Below are 14,352 nucleotides of genomic sequence, written 5' to 3'. Positions count from 1 at the left end.
TGTGAAGACACCCCCTGTGCCGCTGCCCCGTGAAAACTCCCTCCCGCTGATCCTGCACATTTATGACAGTTCTTAACCCATGAAGTCCTCGGTGGGGGAGTAACATCCTCTGGGCAGGTGTGAGTACTCTCCCCATGTTACAGATGGAAAAACTGATGCCAGGGAGATTCTGCTGGTGGACTCTGAAGGTGCTGGACTGTGCAACCCCCTGTCTCTGCCTCTCAGGTTTTCTCCAAGCGACACAGATGTCACAAAGAGCTACTCTTTTCTTTTTTTTTAACCATTTTTAAAATTGAAGTAGAGCTACTTTACAATGTTATGTTAGTTTCAGGTGTTTCGCAAAGTGATTCAGTTATGCATATATATGTGTGCATCTATATACATGTTAATCGCTTCCCAGGTGGTTCAGTGGTAAAGAACCTGCTCGCCAAAGCAGGAGGTGCAGGAGACACAGGTTCGATCCCTGGATCTGGAAGATTCCCTGGAGGAGGGCATGGCAACCCACTCCAGTATTCTTGCCTGGAGAATCCCACAGACAGAGGAGCCCAGAGGGCTGGGGTCCATGGGGTCGCAGAGCCAGACCCAACTGAAGAGACTTAGTGCACACACACATATACATATATATTCCTTTTCAGATTCTTTTCCGTTATAGGTTATTACAAGATACTGAGTAGAGTTCCCTGTGCTCTACTGTAGGTCCCTGTTTTATATAGTCATGTGTATATGTTAATCCCAAACACCTAATCAATCTCTCCCCCACCTCCTGCTCTGCCCTGTGTTACCACAAGTTTGTCTTCTATGTCTGTAAGTCTATTTCTGACAAAGAGCTATTCTTAGCCTCTCCTCTCCTGAGTTAGTCTTCACTGAGATGGGCAAATCTTCTAATCAAGCTCCAAGTTCCCTCTCAACGGGGCTCCTCCAGGAAACCAGCTGTCCAACCCCTCTGTGTGGCCACACAACTAACATCGGCAGCTCCTAGAGCTGCAGCGGGCAGAGGCTCCAAACAGGCAGACCCGCGTGGAGGAGGATGGGTTCCCAGCGAAGGAATCTGTCCCTCTGCCTGATTTCCTGCCCTCTCCCTGCCCCCTTGTCGCCGAGCCCTCCATCGATGGCGAGAGAGAGGAAACATCTGGTCCCAGCTCGGCTCCTCTGCCCTCGAGGCAGGGGGAGCTTATAGGAAGAGATGGTTGGAGGTCTTGCAACCTTGAAATAAACCAACGGTTCAGCTTCAATTCTCCCCCCACCGCTGTCCCTTCCTCCGCCCCCACCTGAATACTATCCATCCCTCCACCCCCACCCCCACCCACCATCACCACCACCCAGCGGGCAGCTGTTGCTGCCACTTCCAGAAACCATGACCAAAGCAGGGGCTCCAGGGTGTCTCTGCCAAGATGACAGACACTGACGGTCACAGGGCCGGGTGAAACGGCTCCAGACACGCTTCCAGCCTCCCTGAACATGGTCTCCCTCCAAACTGCCTCTTCCTCTCCTTGCCTTCTCTAATCCTAATGGACTTGTCTTTCCTGGAACATTCCCTCTGGGCCAGGCACTTACACATTATCTGATTTTATCATCATAATGACCCTGAAGGTAGGTACTCAACCTCCTCTTACAGGTGACGGGTAAAAGCACAGAGGGGTTCAGTAACTTGGCCAAGGTCACACAGCTGTAAAGGGCGAGAGCTCAGATTCAAGCCCTGTCAGACTCCTAAGCTTATGTTTTCTGCATCAACGCCAAGCAATTGCTCAAGATACTCCCTCGATCCTCCTTTTCCTCCCAGGAAACCTTCCTGCATTCAGGCACCCACCACCATCCTTTGACAACTGGTATTTTTCAGCCATCTTCTGCCTCACTCACCAGAAATTCTTCATTTGTTGATTTCAATTGTTCATTCATAACCTAAGTAGAGACTTCGTGTCTACACGGAGTCAGCACATGCTACATACAGAGGAACAGCATCATTCCTAACTTCCACTGGATGCACGGTCCTTAGGAAGCTTGGCCAAGGGGGGCCAGCACACACAGTGAGCGGTCCCAGGCCCTAGAGGAGGGGAGACCCCTGCTTAGCTCAGCCCTGTTCTTACCTTGGCTTCCCAGGCGGTGCAGCGGTAAAGAATCTGCCTGCAATCCAGAAGACCCGGGTCCAGTCCCTAGGTTGGAAAGATCCTCTGGAGGAGGGCATGGCAACCCCATCTAGTATTCTTGCCTGGAGAATCCCCATGGACACAGGAGCCTGGCGGGCTACAGTCTACGGGGCCGCAAATAGTCAGACACAACTGAGCGACTGAGCACGTTCTCAACTTCCTGCCTCGCGGTTCTTTTTGTGGTTTTGAAAAATAAATATATGATAAGTGCCAAGGGTGGGTGGTCTGATGGGGCGGCTGTTCAGAGCAAGTCCAGGACCCAGGGGCTGTTGGGTGACACGTGGCCTTGTTGCAGTGCCAGACTCTGGCAGGTCTTTGGGTGATGGCTGGGAACCATCCTCAGTCCAAAGAGAAACAGAGAGACCGCTTGGTGCCGCCGGCACAGGGGCAGTAAACCTAAGAGACGCTGAAGAAGGCAGACGGTAGGCGGCAGAAGCTGTGGTTTAGGTCTGTAGCTGTGTTGAGAATTTACAGAAGGATGCCAGGGCCTCACTGCAGAAGGCCCTGAGTGGCTGGCAAGGGATGAGCCTGGATCCCGCAGGCCACGGAGAGGTCACTGTTCACAGGGCATCACGAGCTTGTGTTTGGAGAACTGGAGGAAGGAGGGGTGGGCTTAGAGGCTGTCTTGTGGGTACAGCATCCGGAGGTTCTGGTGCCACTGCTTCTGGGCAGTATAATCATGCCTGCACGATGCTGACCACACACACACACGTACACACACCAAGAACCTCAGTCAATAATTTCCAGGAGGAATGAGAGAGCCCCTGATCTATGTGGAAAGAGAACAATTATCAAGAACATACCGTGGGTGGTGGGATGCAAGTTGGGCATGGAGATGCCCCCCTTCTGCTCTGCCCCCAAGAATGTGGAACAAAAACTGCTCTCGGAGGGTAAAACCGTGACATGAACACACACTGCCACAGTGCAGAACCTGCAGTGACTTTCAGGAGAGAGTGACTCTCTGGGCATCCAGCCTCCATCTACAGAAAATGTGGTCAGTCCTAAAGAGTAGATAGTCACACAAGTGCAGAAAAAGGAGGTCTAGGGTGAATGCAGAGCGCTGGCCTGGAGAGAGCATCTTGGTGCTAAAGGCAGTTGTGTCTTTCTTGTGGAGATAGATGCATTGAATTATCATCACACAACAGCAGGATGCATCTTCATTGTACAAACGACCTGTGGGTTTTCATTCTATATCCACCCACCAGCCAGGTGAGTGCAACCTGACTCCCCGAGGACTTTATCCCCAGAGAAGCATGGGTGTCAGCCTCAAGCAGCTCCATACAGGTGTCCAGAGCTGTCTCTGACGGGTGAGATGGGCCCGTCCACCCTGAGACACAGGCCAAGACCATGCTACCACCAGGAACTGGTCTTCCGGGAAGCTCCCCCGCGCCCCCTTCTCTGCCCCTTCCATTTGGGCCATCAGACTGTATTTCTCTATTTCCAAACAGATCAGAATATATCAAAGTCCTACAGGTTGGGTGGTTACTATGACCGTTTTTATCAGCAAGCAAATAGAGACTCAAAAGAGTCATTCCCTGACCCAGAGGGCACTCAGCTTAGTCAACCAGCCTGGATTCCAAAACTGATCTGACTCTGATGTGCATGTTTTTTCTATTACCATGTCCTCCCTGCCTTCAAGGACAATCCTCTCCAGCTTGTCTTTTTTTTTTTTTAAGATTTTTTTGATGAGAAGAGCCGACTCATTGGAAAAGACTGATGCTGGGAAAGATTGAGGGCAGGAGGAGAAGGGGCTGACAGAGGATGAGACGGTTGGATGGCATCATCAACTCAATGGACATGAATCTAAGCAAATTCCGGGAGATGGTGATGGACAGGGGAGCCTGGTGTCCTGTAGTCCACAGGGTCGCAAAGAGTCAGACACGACTAAGCAACTGAACAATAACAAATTTTTAAAAAAGTCTTTACTGAATTTGTTACAGTATTACTTCCGTACCACCTTTTTTTGGTTTTTTGGCTGCCAGGCATGTATGATCTTCGCTCCCTGACCATGGATCAAACCTGCTCCCTCTGCACTGAAAGGTGAAGTCCCAGTCACTGGGCCACCAGGTAAGTCCCTCCAGCTTGTCTTTAAGTAAGAAGTTGTGACCGGTGGATAAGGTAGGGGTCAGTCTGGCCAGCAGCCTGGGGCTCCCCTCTGGGACCAGTTGCCATCTTCAATTCCAAGGGCAGGCTGGGGAAGGCATCAAGCTGCCGCTGCACCTGCTTAGCAAAGGAGCATGAAGGACGATGCTCCAGGTCGATGAACAATGTCAGTCCTTCTCTTCCGTGCCGGATCCCATGCTTTTGGTCACCTTAAATTCCCCCAAGTCCCTCCTACAAGTCGACTACTCCAAGCCGAGAGGACAGGGTTAGTCTTTCCCCTCACCCCTTTCTCCCAAATGATATAATCCTATTTCAACAATCACAATGGAACAGGAGTTCCATTCCATTTCTACCTGAAGACACATCACTCTGTCCAAACTTGAGGTCACTTGTGTGTGTCTCTAAATTCTATGGAACGTCCTCACTCTCAAAAGCTACTTGCTTTTAAGCATAGCTTTGCCATTCAGGGACGTATCCTCATAGCTCAGTTGGTAAAGAATCTGACTGCAAAGCAGGAGACCCTGGTTTGATTCCTGGGTCAGGAAGATACGCTGGAGAAGGGATAGGTTACCCACTCCAGGATTCTTGGGCTTCCCTTGTGGCTCAGCTGGCAAAGAATCCACTTGCAATGCAGGAGACCTGGGTTCGATCCCTGGGTTAGGAAGATCCCCTGGAGAAGGGAAAGGCTACCCACTCTAGTATCATGGACTATATAGTCCACGGGGTCTCAAAGAATCAGACATGACTGAGTGACTTTCACTTTCACTTTGCTGTTCTTAGAGGTATAAAAATCAGGGTAGATGAGGTCGAATTTATATGCAGTACAATCACCCTTCGGAGGGTTTAGCGTTCTAGGAATTTTGACAACCCGATGGATGGTGTACCCACCACCACAATCCTGACGTAGGACATTTTCATTACATCCCCCCAAATTGCTTGTGCCTCTTGTAAACAAATGTGCATCCCCACCTCCTAGGTTTTGGCAACCTCTGATCTGTTTTCCAGTACCTGCAGTTTTGCCTTTTCCAGAATGTCAAGAAGGAAATCTTTAACATTTTACTACCGAATATGTAATTACAAAAACTGAGTTTGTGCACGCATGCGAGCTCACACGCCCACAAGTGTGGGCCACAAAACCCTTATCAGGTTAAGGAAGTCACCTTTGGTTCCTAGTTGAGAAGGACAAGAGCTTTTTATGGTAAAGCAAATACTGTATGTTATCAAACACCTTCCGTCTCTACTGAGATGATCGTATGGTTTTTTTCCTTTTAATGAACTGTTAAGTAGTGAAATACTTAGAGAAATTTTCTGAAGCTGAACCAGTTTTGACTTCATGAAATGAATCTAACTCGGTCATTATTTGTTATGTTTTTTTATTTGGTTCATTTTCATTGGTGAAATGATTCTGTGATTTTTTTTTTTCTCTAGCAACTGTGTCTGATCCTGGCATTAAGATTATGTTGGTCCCATAGTACATCTTAAAAAATGCTCCTTTTCTTCTGCCTTATAGGAGCGTTATAATAACATTGAAACTGTCTTTTTCTCTAATATTTGGTGTACTGATCTATCAAGTAGTGATATTGTTAAGTATTCATTACCCCAATTTAAAGGTTTTCCAAGTCCACTTTGGCAATTAGTATTTTGCTGGTAATATGTATGAGGGTTTGTGACATTGTACAAGAGGCAATGATCAAGACCATCCCCAAGAAAAAGAAATGCAAAAAGGCAAAATGGTTGTCTGAGGAGGCCTTATAGATAGCAGAGAAAAGAAGAGATGCTAAAGGTAAAGGAGAAAGGGAAAAACATATACCCATTTGAATGCAGAGTTCCAAAGAAGAGCAAGGAGAGATGAGAAAGCCTTCCTTTGTGATCAATGCAAAGAAATAGAGGAAAACAATAGAATGGGAAAGATTAGAGATCTCTTCAAGAAAATTAGAGATACCAAGGGAACATTTCATGCAAGGACGGGAACAATAAAGGACAGAAATAGTATAGACTTAACAGAAGCAGAAGATATTAAGAAGAGGTGGTAACATATAGAAGAAGTAACACAGAAGAACTATATAAAAAAGATCTTCATGACTCAGATAACCATGATGGTGTGATCATTCACCTTGAGCCAGACATCCTGAAATGTGAAGTTAAGTGGGCCTTACAAAGCATTACTACAAACAAAGCTAGTAGAGGTGATGGAATTCCAGTTGAGCTATTTCAAATTCTAAAAGATGATGCTGTGAAAGTGCTGCACTCAGTATGCCAGCAAATTTGGAAAACTCAGCAGTGCCCACAGGACTGGAAAAGGTCAGTTTTCATCACAATCGCAAAGAAAGGCAATGCCAAAGGATGTTCAAACTACCGCACAATTGCAGTCATATCGCACACTAGCAAAGTAATGCTCAAAATTCTCCAAGCCAGGCTTCAACAATATGTGAACCATGAACTTCCAGATGTCCAAGCTGCATTGAGAAAAGGCAGAGGAACCAGAGATCAAATTGCCAACATCTGCTGGATCATCAAAAAAGCAAGAGAGTTCCAGAAAAACATCTACTTCTGCTTTACTGACTATGCCAAAGCCTTTGACTGTGGGGATCACAACAAACTGTGGAAAATTTTTCAAGAAATGGGAATAGCAGATCACCTGATCTGCCTCCTGAGATATCTGTATGCAGGTCAAGAAGCAACAGTTAAAACTGGACATGGAACAACAAACTGGTTCCAAATTGGGAAAGGAATACGTCAAGGTTGTATATTGTCACCCTGCTTATTTAACTTATATGCAGAGTACATCATGAGAAACGCTGGGCTGGAGGAAGCACAAGCTGGAATCAAGATTGCCGAGAGAAATATCAATAACCTCAGATACACAGATGACACCACCTTTATGGCAGAAAGTGAAGAAGAGCTAAAGAGCCTCTTGATGAAAGTGAAAGAGGAGAGTGAAAACGTTGGCTTAAAACTCAACATTCAGAAAACTAAGATCATACATCCTGTCCCATCACTTCCTGGCAAATAGATGGGGAAACAATGGGAACAGTGACAGACTTTATTTTTGGGGGCTCCAAAATCACTGCAGATGGTGACTGCAGCCATGAAATTAAAAGACACTTGCTCCTTGGAAGAAAAGCTATGACCAACCTAGACAGTGTGTTAAAAAAGCAGAGACATTACTTTGTTGACAAAGGTCTGTCTAGTCAAAGCTATGGTTTTTCCAGGAGTCATGTATGGATGTGAGAGTTGGACAATAAAGAAAGCTGAGCACCAAAGAATGTATGGTTTTGAACTGTGGTGTTGGAGAAGACTCTTGAGAGTCCCTTGGACTGCAAGGAGATCCAACCAGTCCATCCTAAAGGAGATCAGTCCTGGGTGTTCATTGGTAGGACTGATGTTGAAGCTGAAACTCTAATACTTTGGCCACCTGATGTGAAGAGCTGACTCATTGGAAAAGACCCTGATGCTGGGAAAGAGTGAAGGCAGGAGAAGAAGGGGACGACAGAGGATGAGTTGGTTGGATGGCATCACTGACTCGATAGACATGAGTTGAGTGAGCTCTAGGAGTTGGAGATGGATGGGAAAGCCTGGTGTGCTGCAGTCCATGAGGACACAACTTAGCGACCGAACTGAACTGAACAGATGTCTTTTTCATTTAATTTTTCAAATTTATTGGCAATAAATTACTTATAATATTCTTATGGATTTTTGCTGCTGCTACTTCAGTAGTATTCTAGTTTTCAAAGACTGCTATAATAAAGCACCAGAAGCTGGGTGCCTTACAACAATAAAAATTTATCATCTCTGTTCTGGAAGCTACAAATCTGAAATCAAGGTGTCAACAGAGTTAGTTTCTTCTGAGGGTTCCAAGGGCAAACCTGTGCCATACCTCTTCTGAGGATTGTTGGCAATCTTTGGTGTTCCTTGGCTTGTAGACACATCGCTCCAATCATGACTTTCATCTTTCCATGATGTTCTAACTGTTGACTGTGTTCATGTCTCTTCCCTTCTCATAATGACTTCAGTCGTATTGGAATCTGTACAAGGGCTTCCCTTCTTATAAAGATACCCAGCCTGCCCTAATGACCCTATCTTAATTAACTTGATTACGGCCGCAAAGATCCTATTTCCTATTAAGTTTACATGAACAGGTACTAGAGGTTAAACATATCTTTTGGGCAAGGGAACCCAATTCAGCTCATAACAAGTAGTTAAATCCTCTTTCTCATTTGTAATGTTGCTGTTGTGGTTTTCCCCCTTTATTTCTTCTTATTCTCGCTGGTAGGTCTCAGTTTCATCAATCTTTTAAACACACATCTATCTTTTAGCTTTGCTAATCCTTCTTTACCTCTTTTTTCCTGTTTCATTAATTCTTCTCTTTATTTAATACAACTTTCCATTTTTTAAAAGCTTATTCTTTTATTATAATTTCTTTATTTGGAAGTTTACCTTCCTGCTATTCAGACTTTCTTCTCTCTTAAAATATAAGCGTGTAAACTATGTATATTTTTCTAACCATTTATAACCACTGTTGTAACATTATTCCCTACAGTTGAAAATGCAATATTATCTTCATAAATGAGTATTAAGTATCTCTAATTTCTACTGTGATTTCTCCTTTGACCGTAGAATTGTTTAAACATATATCTTTAAATTTCCAACTACACGATTATTTTTTAGAATTATATTTTGCTCTTGATTTCTTAATTTCTTTGCAGTTGTAATATATAATCTATGAGACACTGATTCTTCTAAACTTTTTGACACTTGGCTTATAGCATAACATGTAGACAATTTTCTTAAGAGTTTCAAGTAAGCTTGGGAAAAAATGTCTCTTCCATTTCTTAGGCATACAATTCTGTATATTAATATATCCATCAGCTCAAGCTTGTTAATGGCATTGCCCAAACTGTCCATATGATTTTATTTTTCTGTTGCTTGATCTATCAACTCCTGAGAACAAATACTAAAGCTCCCACTGTGGTGTGAATTTGTCAGTTTTTCCCTGTGGTTCTTACGGTTGTGTTTTATCTATTTTGAAGCTATGTTACTGGTTATATACAAGTTTAAAATTGTTATGTCTTTCTTGGGAATTGAACTTTTTAGCATTGTGACTATCTCTCTTTATGTCTAATAAAGCTTTTTGGCTTATAGTAAACTTTGTCTGATAGTATTTCCTCTTTTATTTCTTTTTATCAAGTAGCTCTTTTCCCAGGCTTGTGCTTTCACTCTTTCAGCATCTTTGTGTTCAAGTTGTATCTCTTGAGAGCAGCATAAATTAGATTCCTAAATCCAGTCTAACCATATTTACTCTTTCGTGGAAGGCTTTACTCTAACAATTACTTCATTTCTTTTAATGTGGTCCATTTACATTTCAGTGACTGCTAGAATAGTTGGATTGATTCCTACCATACTGTTCTTCATTGCTTCCCTGTATCTTTGTCTTGTTTCATCTTTTTAAAAATTTATTCAATTTTTCTTCTACTAGTTTCAACATTTTTATCCTTCCATGTCTATTCCCTACGTGGTTATTAAGCTTAAAACCAACAGTTAACTTCTTACTCATCTCCTGATCAATACGAGGACCTTAGCATGTTTCAACTTTAGTCATGCCTCACTCCAACTTATATGCTTTTTTGCCCTATTTCAGTTCTGTTTTTCTTGAACTCCACAAAGTATACAACTTAACCTTCTGCAGTTTCATTGGTGCTGGCAGAAGACGTGATGCCCTGGGTCAGAGACAGTGGACTTTGCTCTCTTGGTGCACCAAGCCACATGAGCATCCTGGTCACAGTGGCTCTACCTCTCCGCCGTCCCACAGGTGTGACGCAGGTGACTCACAAGCAGTGGGTCTGTATGACAGGACTCAGGAAATCCCAATCTCTTATAGATTTGCATGCAAATCTGCCCAAACTCTGGCCAGAAGCCTGGACTGGGACGTTATTACACTGCAGAAGAAAGCAATCCTGTGCTCCGAAGGTAGACATCCTCTCCATTACCTAAGGCTGTTTGCTGTACAGACATTCTTAAAAAGATGTGCTCACTCACTTTAGTTGTGTCTGACTCTTTACAACCCATGGACTGTAGCCTGCCAGACTCCTCTGTTCATGGGATTTCCCAGGCAAGAATACTGGAGTGGGTTGCCTGCCCTCCTCTAGGGGATCTTCCCTACCCAGGGATCGAATGCATCTCTTGGATCTCCAGCATTGAAGGAGGATTCTTTACCACTAGCGTCACTGGGGAAGCCCATCTTAAAAAGATAATCTCAAACAAAAGTCAGTCCATGCCTTTCTTCACGACATGTGCAGCAACAAGAGAGACCATGGGAAATCGTCTCTGAACAACTTAAAATGAGAAACTAAAAAAAAAAAAAAAACTAAACTAAATAAAACAACTTGGTGGGTGGGGGACTTCCCTGGCAGTCCAATGGTTAAGACTCTGCACTTCCACTGCGGGAGGCATGGATTTGATCCCTGGTTCAGGAACTAAGATCCCACGTGCCACAGAATGGCCCAAAAATAAAAATTAATTTAAAAAGGAAAGAAAATGGGAAATCGAATCACAGAAAATTTAAGGGACTTGCTTACACCATAGTGAAAGGAATCACAATTAAAACATCCAAGTCGTCTAAATCCCCAGCTCCATCCTTAGAATCTTTGCCCAAAGAGGACCATCACCGAATCGTGCTTCCACTTTATACAAATTTTCGGACTAAACAGGACCTTGTTATTTAGTCATCTGCCTAGTTCTCAAAGACAGATCCCCTTCACAAGCCATTAACTTGTTTTCCAACTACATAGCAATCAGGTTCGGGTAGTTAACTCGAGTTTTACTGTGACTGTGTGGGTTCCAGAGAGTCGTTTTTCAAATTGAGACCACCTCCAAAATCCAGATCAATACTGTGAAGTGAATCAAACTGATCCACCTGAATGTCCATCTCCAGCTAAATTCCTTCTTCAAGAAATTCTCTCCCACATGATACATCTTCCTAGATTTGAAATCCTTAATGTCCCACTTCCCCCCCCCCAAAAAAAAACAAACTTCTGTGAAAGGAAAAGCCAAAAATCATTAAGGGAAGGAACAGGGAGGAAAATGAACTGAAGTCAGCCATCCTCATTCTCAAAATTTCAACAGGGCTGCGGCCACCGCTCCCGAAAACGGGACTTGCACCCAGGCCTGCTGTGGATAAATATTCAACTTCCTTCCACAGTGAAATCACCAAAAGAGGAAGCTTGGAAAATTGACCTCAAGTGTTTATGTGGCCTGGGTCCCCTCCTCCAGCAGAGAAGACACTGTGAGATCCCTGTACAGAACTGCTCTTCTCCAGATCTGTGGAGGGGTGGGGGTCGGGGCAGTAGAGGAGGGAGAGATCTCTGGGTCTTGCTCCCAGAGTTGCCATCAGGCCCTGGCAGGGACGTGAGAATTTGCATTTCTAAGAATTTCCTAAGTGATACTGCTCCTGCTGCTGCTGATTAGGGGACCACATTTAGGGCAGGAACATCCTTATTTTTAAGCTTCCCTCATGGCTCATAGGGTAAAGAATCTGCCTGCAATGCAGGAGACATGGGTTCTATCCCTGGGTTGGGAAGATTCCCCCAGAGAAGGAAATGGCAACCCACTCCAGTATTCCTGCCTGGGAAATGCCACGGACAGAGGGACCTGGTGGGCTACAGTCCACGGGGTCACAAAAGAGTCGGACATGACTTAGTGACTAACACAACAACAGACATCCTTATCTTCACAGCCCCAGGTCCCAGCACTAGGCAGGTGGTCAGGGGACGTTGGATGAGCGCCCAAGTTGCAAGCTCCTTTATTTTACCTCTCTTGATCTCAGATGTCCTCATCTGGGTAAGAGTCCACCACATAAAAGGAATGTTAAGGCAAGACCTCAGGGGGCAAAGCATCTCAGGTGCTCAGAAGAAGAAATGTGCCCCTGGGACTGACCTGGTTTTCTAGGTTGTGGGCCACACTGCCTGTGGGTCTGTTCAGCCTTGAAGAAAAGGAGAACTAAGTGAAGGAGAAGTGAACAAGGAACAGGACGGCATCTGGAAGTGGGAAGACCTCAGCATCCGAAACCACGGAGGAAGAAAAGGGAACTGGCCTGGACCTGAGCAGGGGTCACAGCCACAGAGCCTGGGGGACACGGCTGCAGAGTCAGAGGCTGCAGATAGGAGGGTCAGGACCCAGAATTCAAGACCAGGAAGGAAATCCCAGGCTGGCCAGCTCGCAACTTGACCAGCACAGCTCCCCCGAGACCAGAGCACCCTGTCCGCCTCTCCTGGCCTATCCCTCCAGCTTGCAGCCGCTTCTAGACACCACACCAACTCTTGGGGAGACAGCCGTTCCTTCCCCTTCCTGAAACAAACTGCTTGTCTGTTCCACCACCCTGCCACTCACTGGTCCTGCAAGGGAGGCCCTCCGGGGGTGAGACACACACACAACACATCTCTAGATGCACAAGTTACAGAATCCTCTCTCTCTCTCTTCCCCTCCCTTCCTTCCCCCTCCAAGTGCCCTGACAATGGCCCCAGCTGGCCAGCCAGCTTCTCTCTCCTCTTCCCAGCACCCACATTCCCCACACCTGGGACAGCCAGCCTGTTGCCATGGGGTTCTCCCCAGGATGGGGACCAAGGTAGACCTATCACACACACACACACACACACACACATACCCATCACCACGACAGAGGGTCAGAGATTGGGGGAGGGGATGACAACCCTGTAGACTGCAGTTGATTTGCAGCTCCTTAGAGGACCCAAAACTTTTTCTGAAAGAAAAAAATGCAGAAAGGCCCCAAGTCCTGATTGGCCAGCGGCCGGGCTCTGGAATGCCTCGGTTACCGTATATGCTCACATAGAAGATGCCGCTGCAGAAGGAATGTGGCCCGTGAGCCAGGCCACGTGGAGTGAATGTGGCAGCAACTGCACGCTGGCTTCTCCACGAAGGACCCTCCCTTCCCAGTCTCTGTGCCCACGGCCATGACCAGGGCCCTGGCAATCTCAGTTCTGCCGGGGCTCCGCCTTGGCTAGAAACCGGGCTAACCCTATGTCACTGACCAGAAGGAGAACTAGGACTTCTCTGATGAATCTCCTTGAGGCTCCTCATTTAAATACACAGGACTGTTTTTCCCAGGGCTTCTTCTAGGCAAGTATATATGGTATTTCATGTGAGGAATGTTCTATTCACAATCTCCTACCTTTTTGGATCGGGAAGGGATTAGAATGACCTTATAGCTGATCAGTTCTCCAGTGCCTGGACCACTCCTCCCCCACGACCTCCAGCCCCCACCCGGAAACCTTTCTCTCCTCCGACACACCCCCACCCCTTGCCCCCAACTCAGCAGCACAGGCTCCCACCCCCACCCTGGGGCCTGGAGGGCTGAACAGAGGACCAAAGAGAGGGGAGCAGGGAAGGAGAGGAAGTTCATGTCTGAATGTGCGCCCCAGTTACATTCCAGAGGCAAACAGAAAGGAAAAAAGAAAAAAAAAAAAAATTAAAGTTAGGTCACTGCTGTTTCCTATTACCCAGGCCTCTGCAGCTCTTCATTCATACCTTGCTGATCGATTACCCGCCAGCCGACAAGGCATCCCAGGACAGAAGTGGGGAGCCTTGGAGAGGGTCATCGTCTGCCCTGTTCAGTTTTCAGCAGATGACTGGAAGGATCAGAGAGGTTCAGTGACCTAACTAGGGTCACACAGCCAGTTCCTACAGACCCAGGACTAGAACACAGGTCTCTTAAGACCTGGGTCCAGATTCCTTCAGTGCCCACCCTTGGCTTCAATTCACATGCCCCGTGAGCATAAGCGTTCATTGACTGCCCCTCCTTTCAGACAGCCCTGTGGGCTAAGCCAGTGGTTAGGTTGTTAGCGGGAGTTGGGGGGTGGGGAGTGGCTTCTGATGGGCGGGCTGCTAATTGCTGTCATGTCGGTGCAGACCCTGACCACGTGCAGACCCCCTTGAGGACCAAGGCAGCGACAGTCTCACAATGGAAGTCTCACAATGACAGTTGGCTGCACAAACCCAGGGCAGTTGAGGGGAACTGAAATTTGATCTTTTTCTTTCTTTCTTTTTTCCTCCCCCCTCCAACCTGGTCTGAAAGAGCCAGTGAAAACCCCAG

General features: G+C 46.2%; 1 long non-coding RNA gene across 1 annotated transcript in view; it reads right to left on the bottom strand.

The window, feature by feature from the left end:
• LOC109559747 (uncharacterized) overlaps window positions 1–14,352 on the bottom strand; it is a 45,893-nt gene that overhangs the window by 20,946 nt on the left and 10,595 nt on the right. The window lies entirely within an intron of this gene.

Source organism: Bos indicus, chromosome 5, assembly GCF_029378745.1.
Source record: "Bos indicus isolate NIAB-ARS_2022 breed Sahiwal x Tharparkar chromosome 5, NIAB-ARS_B.indTharparkar_mat_pri_1.0, whole genome shotgun sequence".
Taxonomy (NCBI): Eukaryota; Metazoa; Chordata; class Mammalia; order Artiodactyla; family Bovidae; genus Bos; species Bos indicus.
The sequence above is the reverse complement of the archived record's forward strand: the minus strand, read 5'-3'. Positions and strand labels throughout refer to the sequence as shown.